This window comes from Bufo gargarizans, chromosome 1, assembly GCF_014858855.1.
Source record: "Bufo gargarizans isolate SCDJY-AF-19 chromosome 1, ASM1485885v1, whole genome shotgun sequence".
Classification (NCBI taxonomy): Eukaryota; Metazoa; Chordata; class Amphibia; order Anura; family Bufonidae; genus Bufo; species Bufo gargarizans.
In genome coordinates this window covers 453,796,915-453,810,349 of record NC_058080.1, presented here as the reverse complement: position 1 = coordinate 453,810,349, position 13,435 = coordinate 453,796,915, and positions in this window count along the sequence as shown.

The following is a 13,435-nucleotide window of genomic DNA, read 5'->3' as shown; positions in this document are numbered from 1 at the left end:
ATTGAATTTCCTCATGCCAGTCTACACATATCCACCACCACCCAGAACAAATAATGGTCCCTGTCTTATGTAAATACAGTGGCATAAAAGGCCTTTTCTGTCTGTCCGTTCGAATGCCTACTGTTTGGGGCCACTGAGGAATTCAACACCTGTGATGACCAGGTGTTATCAAATTTCAACTATTATTATTTGTTTTTTTTTTATGGGAGGGAATTCCTTAGCCATGTTTTTAATTTAATTTTATATTTTTAGTTCTTTTAAACATATGTATTTGACATATATTTGTATTGACCTGCAGTAAAATTGATATCCAATGACCGTCTAATATACCTCCAGCCACATAATCACTTGATGTTTTCTATCCGGTGAATGCCTAATGTTTGGGGCCTGTACTCCACTGGCCTGCAGTAAAATTGATAGCCAATGACTGTCTAATATACCTCCAGCCACATAATCACTTGATGTTTTCTATCCGGTGAATGCTAATATTTGGGACCTGTACTTCCAAATATTTAATATTTTTTCTAGGCTCCAGCAGGGCACATTTGAGGGGATTCATTGGAGGTCATACCAGCCTGCGGTCGGTATTGCATATTTCTACCTGTTGTTTTTCCTACCTTGCACTTTGCACTTTTTGCCAGTTCTGTGATCACATGGGACATGGTTTGATGGACTTTAGTTCCATTCTTTGTACCTTTGTACCTTTGGTTGGGTGTGTGGAACAACATTGATGACCTGCCATATGCTGCTGCTAGGATCTGCTTTTAATCGCAATGACATTATTCTATATTATATGTCGTGAAATAAATAAAGAGTGTATATATTTTTCATAAATTTTTGATGCGTGGTTACTTATTTGGGGTACAGTGGTTGTTTCTCCACGTATCTACTCTAACCTTATGTTTATAGGTGTCATTATTATATTGCCCCCAGTAGTGCCCACTGCATTATTTTGATGTCCCTAGTAGTGCCGCCAGCATTATTATAATGCCCACAGTAGTACCCCTTGTATTATTTATTATGCCCCACAGCAGTGACCTGTGCATTATTATAATGCCCCAGTAGTGCCTCTTGCATTATTATAATGTCCCCAGTAGTGCCCCTTGCATTATTATAATGCCCTCAGTAGTACCCCCTGTATTATTTATTATGTCCCACAGCAGTTCCCCCTGCATTATTATAATGTCCACAGTAGTGCCCCTGGCATTATTAAAATGTCTCCCAGCAGTGCCCTCTGCATTGTTATAACTCTCACAGTAGTGCTGGCTGGGAAATAAAAACAATTACTAAACACTTACCTCACTAGCACTCCATTCAGCCTATCCTGCAGGCATAAGTTGCCTGTCTTGTGGCGCAGGCAGCGCAATGATGTTTTCATGATTCACAATGCAATTAAAAGTGGGCAACATAAAATACTTTTTTTTGTTGTACCCAAGAAAACTAACTCCAGCACTGGCCATGTGGATACCAACACTCGCCCTGTTTAGAGAATTTAGTGATAGATGTTAATATAAATTGTTGTTTCCAATGATGGGAAAGATTCCTGATAAGTTTTATATCAATTTTCCATCTTTTTGGCCACTTGGTTTCCACAATTTCCATTATTGAAGCAGTCTACTTCCCCAACATAACTAGCTTAACCTTCTAACCACTTGGTTTTTCTCCTAAATGTGAAAGGCACTTAACACCAATTATAGTTTTGGAGTGGCTTTAGAGTCTTACTTATGTTACAGACATTGAATGGTAAAAACCATCTACTATTCATAACGAATTCATGTTTTTTTCATCATGAAATAACTAACAACGTGAAAACATTTATTTGCTCTGGGCTAACAGTAAGTTGTATAATACATATAATGTTCCTAAGGAGCTCTCTAGACTGGAAATCAACAGCGAATTAGTACAATAAGGTGTGCATTAAATGTTTGAGACATAAAAATGTCCAAAAATTTTAGAGAAAGTGCTGACTGGACTTAAATGTGTATTATTAATGTGGGTGAATTTGTGCCTTGCTATGGCTGCCTATGGAAAGACAGATGGTAAAAGTATAGGAAGCAATTAAAGGTAAACTGTTCTATATAGGGAGATTGTTCTATAATGGTGCTTTTTGCTTTTCTATTTAGAGCAAGACAAGTCTGCAAAAGAGATGTGGTAGAAAGGAGAGAACACACTCAATGGAGCTATTCCGTGGCTTTGTGGAAACCTATCCACTTGGATAATTGAGTTATTTATTTCAGTTGGCTGCAGTGTCATTCCATGTAGACTTTCTTAAGTCCTGCGTTGTACACCCCACCTGCCATTCTGGGATCAGTTACCAGCACTCAGCCACTCCTCAATCATTTGAAAGTAAAATATCTTTTTCTTTTCTGAGAAAGAAATAATAATAGATAGTGGGAAATGCCTTTAGTCAGAGAGTAATATAGACTAAGTTAACATCGTGTGGTGAACATGGTTAGATCATGCGTTCGACAATGACATCTAAATCAATAGAATTCAGAGGATAGCTGTTGTTTTAACATTCTGCCTGCTTCTGTTTTACTGTCTCTTGGATTTTGGCTTTCAGTTTTCCTCTTCTGAGGCCTACAATCCGCACCAAATGTTTCACATTACTCAGTGTGAAAAACCTCCTATTCTTTCAGATTTTTTACAAGTTCATACATCCGTGGAAACCTGATATTTCATATTTCATTCTGCTTTGTGGATGTCATTGTGAGGGATGCTGGTTCACATGCAACAGGCCTCTGTCGGCTTTGATCAGCTTGACCGCAACTAATTGTAAATGGAGAACAAATGAAAGAAATATTTACAAATTTCATGGGAATTCAGGCTGGGCCTAAGCCTTCACTAATTCCTCCATTCACTGTAAATGTTTATAGAATACTTTTAGTCTACTGTGTACTTTAATATTTATATAGTATTAGATTTAGCTTGTTTAGAGTAGATTCAAGACAGGGTAAGGTGACCCTCTTGTCCGTCATGCATCTTGTGCTCTGGGCTTTGAGGTGGCACTCTTACAAGAGTCTGAATTCCACAGCTAGAAGTGGGGCACAAAAGATGACCATTAAATCCAAAACAAATTGTGTTCAATCAAGAGCTTGGCTGCAAAACGTGTAGATTAGACCTAAATAAAGTCATAAAAACTCGGTTTACCATGTTAAGCAGCTGCTTGGGTCATACAGGTTAATTCCAAAGAGAAACAAAGCCAAACTTTTAATATTTTGAAATTAATCTTCTCTTAGTAAGATTATCATTTAAGGCGCAGCATTCATCATCTGCTTTTTGTTCATATAAAGACTAGAGCCCTGCTGACTTAAGTGTCCCTTTAAGTATTTACACGTATGTTTTCCATTGATAATATGTTAATGCTCATTATATATACTGTGCATTGTTATACAAATATTATTATTTTAGAATGAAAGGGATTACTTAAACAGATTCTGGTCATATATTTTTTAAATTCTAGGAGTCTATCAGTATAAATAAAAAAATAGAAACATAAAGCACTTTGCAAATAATCCTGATTAAAACTACTTTCCTGTTTTGTGTCTACAGCTCCTATACAGAGCTATGTGTCTTCACGGTAACATATTACTTTAACAATGCTCTCTAGTTGTTCACCAGGCAGAACTGGTCGTCACTTATAGCAATCACTAGTGATGAGCGAAGTTTTGAAAAATTTGATTTGGCATCTTCGCCAAACTTTGTAAAGAAATTCAATTTCCCATCTTGAAGAAAACCTGCCAAAGGACCTGCGGTGAACGTGAAGACGTCATCACATGATCACGCTGGCCGCGCGCGTTGACCTCATCACTGGTGATGGTCCTTTGGAGGGTTTTCTTCAATCAAGACGAAGAGCGGACGCTCTTTCTGCAATCAAGTGGATGAGGTAAGTATAATTTATTTATTTTTTTCAGCCACTATTTTAGTAAATTTTATTCGTTACCACGAAGTACAAGGAAATTCAGCTTTGCAGCCAATCGAAGTTTTCATAAATTTCGGATCGAATTGCGCTTTGAATGCTACACCTTTCTCAGGTATTAATGGTGCCTTCAGATACCCCCTGGACTTACAGTAAGGACAAATTAATTTAATATTAAGTAAATATCAACGCTAAAAAATAAGAAATATTACTTGACTGGAACCAAATTATTATGGTAACTAGACGATGGTACAAACTAATAAAGAGATGTCAGGTAATAAAGCAAACAGATGATGAATGATGATGATGACAGTCAGGTAATGAAGTAGAAAAAGTCCAGCATACTCACTTGAGTCAGTAGTCCAAACCACAGCAGGGATACATGGTGTGCTCACATCCAAGTAATCCCTAGAAGGAAGAAATAGGGTTCACATTATAAAAGAAATCCCAAAATTTATTGAAGTAAATCCATAAAAAACACATCCCCTCCTATACATCACAGACGTGTGTCGACCCACTGTGGCAGATGGTCGTAGCAAACACAGCTATTATGCCCATGCAATTGCATTAATATACATCTTTAAGGAGTTACAACAACCATTTTGATAATATTTGCCTGTTTCATAAGCCCTGTGTTAGGTTGTTAAAAAGGTCAGTAATGTTCTTAATATGCCCTATTTACTGAACATCTCAAAGACAGCATCATTAATGTTAGTATTGGAGATCTCATGCAGCAAACAACCTAGAGCACCAGTGCAAATAATGCAAGGAAGCAATTTTTGCAATAATGAGGGAGATTTTCAGTGGGATAATTATTAGAATCAAAGCAAAATATGTTTCCATGCAATGTTTTTCAGAAGAGTTATTCAAATAATAAAACATATGATAACAGTTTGATTGGACACAAACCTTTTATCTGCCCTCAAACTTAAAGAGGTTGTCTAAGTTATTTTTTTGTTCTTTGTATGTTCCTAAATAAGCAGATGTAAGGGGTTTACAATTCACTTACTTCATCTACAGTGGCCCGATTCTCCTAGTTAGCTGAGCGTCACATGACCTGTGATGTCAGCTTCTCTCCCTGCTCTCATGACACTCTATGTGCTGGTTGAACTGATAATATAGATAGGTCATCATAGGTCATCAATATCAAATATGAGGGGTGGGGTCTGACCCCTGGCACCTCTGCCGATCAGCTGTTTGAAGAGAACACTGTGCTTTAGGGTTGAGCGAACTCGAACTGTAAAGTTCGGGTTCGTATTGAACTTTAGGACTTTTGGACCCCGGACCCGGTGTTCGGTGAGTTAATGGCGCTTTTTGAAAGGCTGCAGAGCAGCCAATCAACAAGCGTTTAACTCGTGTGCCCTTAGAAGCCATCACAGCCATGCCTACTAATGGCATGGCTGTGAATGGCATGTGACACAGCCTCTATATAAGCTGGAGTCACGTAGCGCTGCAGGTCACTCTGCTCTGATTAGTGTACGGATAGGATGCTGCTGCTGTAAGGGAAAGAATAGGACAGAATCTTTAATCTGAAGTGCATGTTAACTCTGCGATTTACCTAGATTTTGTTTTGTGGGTGCAGTGCGCAATCTTTTTACCCTACCCTGAGTCCAGTGACCCAGAGAAATAACTTTTATCCGTTATTTAGGTGGGCGGTGGCAGCCATTTTATGCAAGTTCTGTGCAACAGCACAGCATATGTGCATTTGTGACAGTCAAATAGAAGCTTGAACTACTGCAATTATATTCTGCGTAAAAAAAAATTACCTATTTTTGGAAAGACCCTACATCTGGGGCCTTTGCAGCATTAGTCAGTGTGCAATTTAAGCTAGAAATACAGCAATAATTTTCAATTGGGGGCGTGGCCTCTCCTTCCCTCTTCCTAACAGGACCCCATAGCAGCTGCGTGGTCTGCCTATATGGTAGGTACGCCACTGAACATCAGGGCTTTCTGATTTTCCGGCCGATCCCATTCCACTACCGAACGGACCTTTTTGGGATCCATACGAAAACCGGAGGCAGAAAGCAAGTACCCCAAAATCGGCAGCTCTTGAACAGCAAACTAGCATACAATCTATTCTCCGGAAGGATCAATAACACTTGTCTCAAATAATCCCGATGGGTCTTCAGTATCGGGAGAATAAATAAGTATGTCATCGCGGTAAATAACCACAAACCTCCCCACCAAATGATGAAAAAGACTGCAGGGGCATTAGTTAAACCAAAGGGCATGACTAAATTCTCAAAGTGTTCCTCAGGGGTATTGAAGGCCTTCTTCCATTTATCCCCTTCCCTGATTCTGTTCAGATTATAAACTCCTCTTAAATCCAACTTAGAAAACACCTTGGCACCGATAATCTGATCAAATAGATCCGGAATCAAGGGTAGGGTATAAGGCCACTTTTACACGGGTGTTGCGGGAAAATGTGCGGGTGCGTTATGGTAACACCTGCGATTTTTCTGCGTGAGTGCAAAACATTGTAATGCGTTTTGCACTCGCGTGAAAAAAATCGCGCATGTTTGGTACCCAAACCCGAACTTCTTCAGAGAATTGGGATTGGTGTTCTGTAGAATGTATTATTTTCCCTTATAACATGGTTATAAGGGAAAATAATAGACTTCTGAATGCATAGTAAAATAGCGCTGGAGGGGTTAAAAAAAAATTCAAAATTATTTAACTCACCTTAGTCCACTTGCTCGCGTAGCCCGGCATCTCCTTCTGTCGCCTTTGCTGAACAGGACCTGGGGTGAGCATTCATTACATGAACAGGACCTGTGATGACGTCACTCCGGTGTCATGGAACCATGAACCAGACGTACAACAAGAGATAAGTGGAAATAAGAAGGCTTTATTGAAAATCAAGCTGTAAGGCAGAAGTCCAAACGGATGGCTAAACCGAAGCAGGGTCTTGCGAAGCCAGAGGTCAGGAACCAGAAGGGTAGTCAGACGAAGCCTGGATCAGGAACCAGCAGGGTAGTCAGACGAAGCCTGGATCAGGAACCAGCAGGGTAGTCAGACGAAGCCAGGATCAGGAACCAGAAGCAGCAGCAGTCTTAGAAGCATGTGAACACAGGAGGACCAAGCAAGGAACTGAAGCCACAGACCTCCTATATATATGAGCTAGGCATCCAGCTCCTCCCAGTGGGAAGGAGAAGCCGCAGGGTGGGAGGCTACAAGAAACCCAGAAACCAAGATGGCCGCCAGCACATGTCAAACGAAGGAGAACAGCAAGAAGGTAAGACCATGACAGTACCTCCCCCTCAAGGGCCCCTCCTCCGCGGAGTAAAGAACGGTTTCTGAGGGAAGCGTGCGTGGAAGGCTCGGAGCAAGGCAGGAGCATTGACATCTGCGGAGGGAACCCAGGAACGCTCCTCTGGACCATAACCACGCCAATGGACCAAAAACTGCACCCGACCGCGGACAAGGCGTGAGTCCAGGATATTGCTCACCTCATACTCCTCACGATTGCCCACTTGGACCGGACGAGGCCGAGGAACCGAGGAAGTGAAACGATTACACACTAGTGGCTTCAACAGGGAGACATGAAACACGTTGGAGATCCGCATGCCAGGAGGAAGCGCAAGGGCATAGGCTACCGGGTTTACCCTGCGAAGCACTCGGAAGGGACCAACAAAGCGAGGCGCCAGCTTGGGAGTGGGCACTCGAAGGTTGAGGTTGCGGGTGGACAACCATACGCGGTCTCCGACCTGGTAGGAAGGAGCGGGCGCTCGTCTGCGATCAGCCTGGAGTCTCTGGCGCTGCGCAGAGACCTCAAGGGACCTCTGGATCTGTACCCAAGAAGCACGTAGGACGGAAAGGTGATCCTCCACAGCCGGAATATCCTGGGGAGAGAATACCTCCAGTAACACGGCAGGTTGGAACCCATAATTGGCCATGAAGGGAGACGTCCCAGAGGAAGAGTTCACCGCCGTGTTCCTGGCAAACTCAGCCCAAGGCAGGAGGTCAACCCAATTGTCTTGGTGATCGGAGACATAGCAACGAAGGAATTGCTCCAAGGCCTGATTGGATCGTTCTGCGGCCCATTGGACTGAGGGTGGTAGGCCGAGGAGAAAGAGAGATGAATCCCCAACTGGGAGCAAAAGGCGCGCCAGAACCTGGACACAAACTGACTCCCCCGATCCGACACAATCTCCTTGGGCAAACCGTGCAACCGGAAGACCTCCCTGGCAAAAATCGAGGCCAACTCTTGTGCAGAGGGTAACTTCTTGAGAGGAACACAGTGGCACATTTTGGAAAACCGATCCACAATCATGAGAATGACCGTATGGCCTCGGGATGCAGGGAGGTCCACAATGAAATCCATCCCCAGGTGTGACCATGGACGCTCCCCGGTGGCTATGGGTTGCAAAAGGCCCAACGGAAGGTGCCGAGGGGACTTACTCTGGGCACAAATGGAGCATGCCGCTACATATGCGGCGATGTCGGAACGTAGAGAAGGCCACCAGAACAGACGTGAAACAGCCCAGGACAGCTGATTCTTTCCAGGATGCCCCGCGGCCTTGGAGTTATGGTAGGTTCGCAACAACCGAGTGCGCAACTCCTCAGGCACAAAACATCTGCCGTTGGGTCTCCCAGAGGGAGCACCAGATTGAGCCGCCAAAATCTGCTCACCCAGGGGAGAGGTCAGGCGGGTGCGAATGGCGGCCAGGATCTGATTCGGAGGTATGACCGAAGTCGGAATCGACTCCTCCCCGGACAGCTCGGAGTACTGCCGTGATAAGGCATCCGCTCTGATGTTCTTGGAACCGGGTAGGTAGGAGACCACGTAATTAAAACGTGACAAGAACAGAGCCCATCTGGCCTGACGTGGTGTCAATCTCTTGGCCTCAGAGAGGTAGGTCAGATTCTTGTGGTCCGTCAGGATGAGAACCGTAACCACCGAGCCCTCGAGCAAGTGCCTCCATTCTTTAAGGGCCTGCACGATGGCCAATAGCTCCCTGTCACCAATCTGATAGTTGCACTCCGCGGAAGACAGTTTCCGGGAGTAAAACCCACAAGGAAGCAGAGGACCCTCTGGTGTTCTATGCTGAGACAGAAGGGCGCCTACTCCCGTCTCAGACGCGTCCACCTCGAGGACAAAAGGCAACCCAGGGTTGGGATGCGACAGAATCGGAGCCGACACAAAGGCGGACTTTAGAGCCTCAAAAGCTCGGATGGCCTCGAGCGGCCAGACCTGGGGATTACTGCCCTTCCTGGTCAGATCCGTGAGAGGCTTGGCTAGCATGGAAAAGTCCCTGATGAACTTCCGATAATAATTGGCGAAGCCCAAAAAGCGCTGCAGGGCACGAAGACCACTGGGCTGGGGCCACTGTAAGACAGCCGAAACCTTCTCAGGATCCATTGAGAACCCCTCAGCGGAAATGATGTAACCTAAGAAGGTTACCTGGGATCGGTGAAATTCGCATTTCTTAGGCTTACCGAACAGCTTGTTCTCTCGTAACCGTTGCAACACACGTCTGACATCCAGAATGTGGGCCTCCATGGATTCAGAATATACCAAGATGTCATCCAAATAGACCACCACACACTGCTGCAACAGGTCACGGAAAACATCGTTGATGAATTCCTGGAAGACTGCGGGCGCATTGCACAACCCAAAGGGCATAACCAAGGATTCATAATGACCGGTCCTGGTGTTAAACGCGGTCTTCCACTCATCGCCCGCCTTGATCCTTACCAGGTTATATGCCGCCCTCAGGTCGAGTTTGGTAAAGACCGTGGCCCCTTTGAGGCGATCGAACAGCTCGGAAATCAAGGGTATCGGGTAAGCGTTCTTGATCGTGATGCGATTGAGACCCCTGTAATCGATGCAAGGCCTCAACTCACCGCCCTTCTTTTTCACAAAGAAAAATCCAGCCCCTGCCGGGGACGAGGATTTGCGAATGTGTCCGCGTGAAAGCGCCTCCCTCACGTACTCCTCCATGGCCTCATTCTCCGCTACCGACAGTGGATAGACTTTGCCACGAGGAGGAACGGCACCAGATTGTAACTCTATGGCACAATCGTATGGGCGGTGCGGAGGTAGGGCAACCGCACGCACCTTATCGAATGCATCCCGGTACTCCTCGTATTCAGGAGGCAACAGAGAGTCCGAGGAAGTACACAGCAACTTGACAGGCCCATGGATGCAACTAGCCCCACACTGCGGTGACCACGAGAGGATCTCGGCCGATCTCCAATCGAAAGTCGGATTATGCTTCTGGAGCCAGGGGTACCCCAAGACCACCGAGTAGTGTGGAGACGAAATAACCTGGAGACAGACCGACTCTCTGTGAACGGCACCAATGGCCATCCCCACTGGAAGGGTCTCCTGAGTCACGTGTGGCGGCAGAAGGGGTCTGCCGTCTATCGCCTCAAGAGCCAGTGGGGAACCTCGAGGCTGCAGAGGAATGGAATTGGCGGCAGCGAACACACTATCAATGAACAAACCACCAGCACCAGAGTCCACCAACGCCTGGGTCGTCACCGAGCCCCCGACCCAGGAGAGGACAACAGTAATCAGTGGTTTGTCAACACGGGAAACCGGGGACGAGGAGACTCCACCCAAGATCTGCCCCCGACAGGATCTCAGGTGCGAGCGTTTCCCGGACGGTTCGGGCATGCCAACCGAAAATGCCCACCGAGACCACAGTACATGCATCTGCCCTCGCGTCTCCGGAGTACCCTCTCCCCCTCGGACAGGCGAGCAAACTCCAGCTGCATGGGTTCACCCCCAGACAAGTCATCCCCAGGAGGCGTGGGAGGAGAGGAAGGCACGGGTGGGACAGCAAACGTAGGCGCCAATCTGTTAGAAGACCTCCGCAGGCTCTCCTTAAAGGAAGGTCTCTCCCTGAGTCTGGTGTCAATCAAAATCAGGAAAGAAATAAGAGACTCGAGCTCCACTGGTAGGTCCTTAGCTGCAACCTCATCCTTCAAGGCATCCGAGAGACCATGAGAGAAAGCAGCGACCAGAGCCTCATTATTCCAGCCCACCTCTGCTGCCAGGGTACGAAACTCAATGGCGTATTCAGCTACGGATCGTGAACCCTGTCTGATGGACATAAGGAGCTTCGCAGCAGAGGCAGCACGAGCCGGCACATCGAATACCTTCCGAAGAGAAGCAACAAAACCGGAAAACTCGGCAACCACCGGATTGTTGTTCTCCCATAAAGGGCTGGCCCAGGCCAAGGCCTTGTCCGAGAGCAGCGAGATCAAGAAGCCCACCTTTGATCTCTCAGTAGGAAAGGCATGTGGCAGCAACTCGAAATAAATGCCCACCTGGTTAAGGAAACCTCGGCACTGAGTTGGCTCTCCCCCAAAGCGCTGTGGAAGGGGGGCAGAACCGGTCATACCCCGAAACACCGCAGGCGCAGCAACGTCGGGGTAGACTCTGGCGCAACAACCGGAGCGGCAGTAGGAGCGGGCCCAGGAGCGACAACCGACCCATCGGCAACGGAAGCTAAATGAGCCGTGCGTTCAAGCAGGGTTTGCAACGCCACAGCGAACCGACCCAACAGGTGATCCTGCTGATCAAGTCTGGCAACCAGCGTAGGTAGCGAGGATGGCCCTGTACCGTCAGAATTCATGGCTTGGTCCTAATGTCATGGAACCATGAACCAGACGTACAACAAGAGATAAGTGGAAATAAGAAGGCTTTATTGAAAATCAAGCTGTAAGGCAGAAGTCCAAACGGATGGCTAAACCGAAGCAGGGTCTTGCGAAGCCAGAGGTCAGGAACCAGAAGGGTAGTCAGACGAAGCCTGGATCAGGAACCAGCAGGGTAGTCAGACGAAGCCTGGATCAGGAACCAGCAGGGTAGTCAGACGAAGCCAGGATCAGGAACCAGAAGCAGCAGCAGTCTTAGAAGAATGTGAACACAGGAGGACCAAGCAAGGAACTGAAGCCACAGACCTCCTATATATATGAGCTAGGCATCCAGCTCCTCCCAGTGGGAAGGAGAAGCCGCAGGGTGGGAGGCTACAAGAAACCCAGAAACCAAGATGGCCGCCAGCACATGTCAAACGAAGGAGAACAGCAAGAAGGTAAGACCATGACATCCGGTCATCACATGGTCCGTCACATGATCTTTTACCATGGTGATGGATCATGTGATGGAACATGTGATGACCGGAGTGACGTCATCACAGGTCCTGTTCATGTAATTAATGCTCACCCCAGGTCCTGTTCAGCAAAGGAGACAGAAGGAGATGCCGGGCTACATGAACAAGTGGACTAAGGTGAGTTAAATAATTTTTAAATATTTTTTAACCCCTCCAGCGCTATTTGACTATGCATTCTGTATTCAGAATGCTATCTTTTTCCCTTATAAGGGAAAATAATAATGATCGGGTCTCCATCCCGATCGTCTTCTAGCAACTGTGCGTGAAAATCGCACCGCATCTGCACTTGCTTGCGGATGCTTGCGATTTTCACGCAACCCCATTCACTTCTATGGGGCCTGCGTTGCGTGGATTATCGCACCGCAACGCACAAAGAGGAGCATGCTGTGATTTTCACGCATAAGTGATGCGTGAAAATCACCGCTCATGTGAACAGCCCCATAGAAATGAATGGGTCGGTATTCAGTGCGGGTGCAATGCGTTCACCTCTCGCATCGCATCCGCACGGAATACTCGCCCATGTGAAAGGGGCCTAAGGGTCCCGGACAGTAATTAGATTCAGTTCCCGGAAATCTAGGCACAGTCTAAGGGATCCATCTTTCTTCTTTACAAAAAAGAAGCCAGCAGCCATAGGAGACTTAGATGGTCTAATATGACCCTTTGCCAAACTCTCGGTAATATTCTCCTGCATAGCTACTCTTTCGGGTTGAGAGAGATTATATAACCAAGACTTAGGCAATTTAGCTCCGGGGATAAGGTTGACAGGACAATCATACTCTCTGTGAGGGGGCAACTCCTGAGCTCCACCCTCTGAGAATACGTCCAAAAAATCGGAAAGAAACTGAGGCAACACTATAGTGATACCCCTAAAATAGAGGCATTGAGACAGTTGTTCATACAAAATTCACTCCAATTACAAATTTGTCTAGTTTGCCAGTCAATGGTAGGGTTATGTTTTATCAACCATGGTAAACCCAGAACCATCAGAGCGGGCAAACCTTTCATAACAAAACAAGAAATAAACTCAACATGAGAATCACCCACCCTCAAATGAATATCCTGAACTATATGAGTTACGCTGGTTTCACACGGGCGTTGCGGGAAAAGATACGGGTGTGTTGCGGGAACATGCGCAAGTGCAAAACATTGTAATGCGTGAGAAAAATCGGTATGTTTGGTACCCAGACCAGAACGGTTTGGGATCGGTGTTGTGTAGATTGTATTATTTTCCCTTATAACATGGTTATAAGGGAAAATAATAACATTCTTAATACAGAATGCATAGTACAATAGGGCTGGAGGGGTTAAAAAAAATTAAAAATAATTAAACTCACCTTAATTCACTTGTTCGCGCAGCCCGGCTTCTCTTCTGTCTTCTTCTTTGAGGAATAGGACC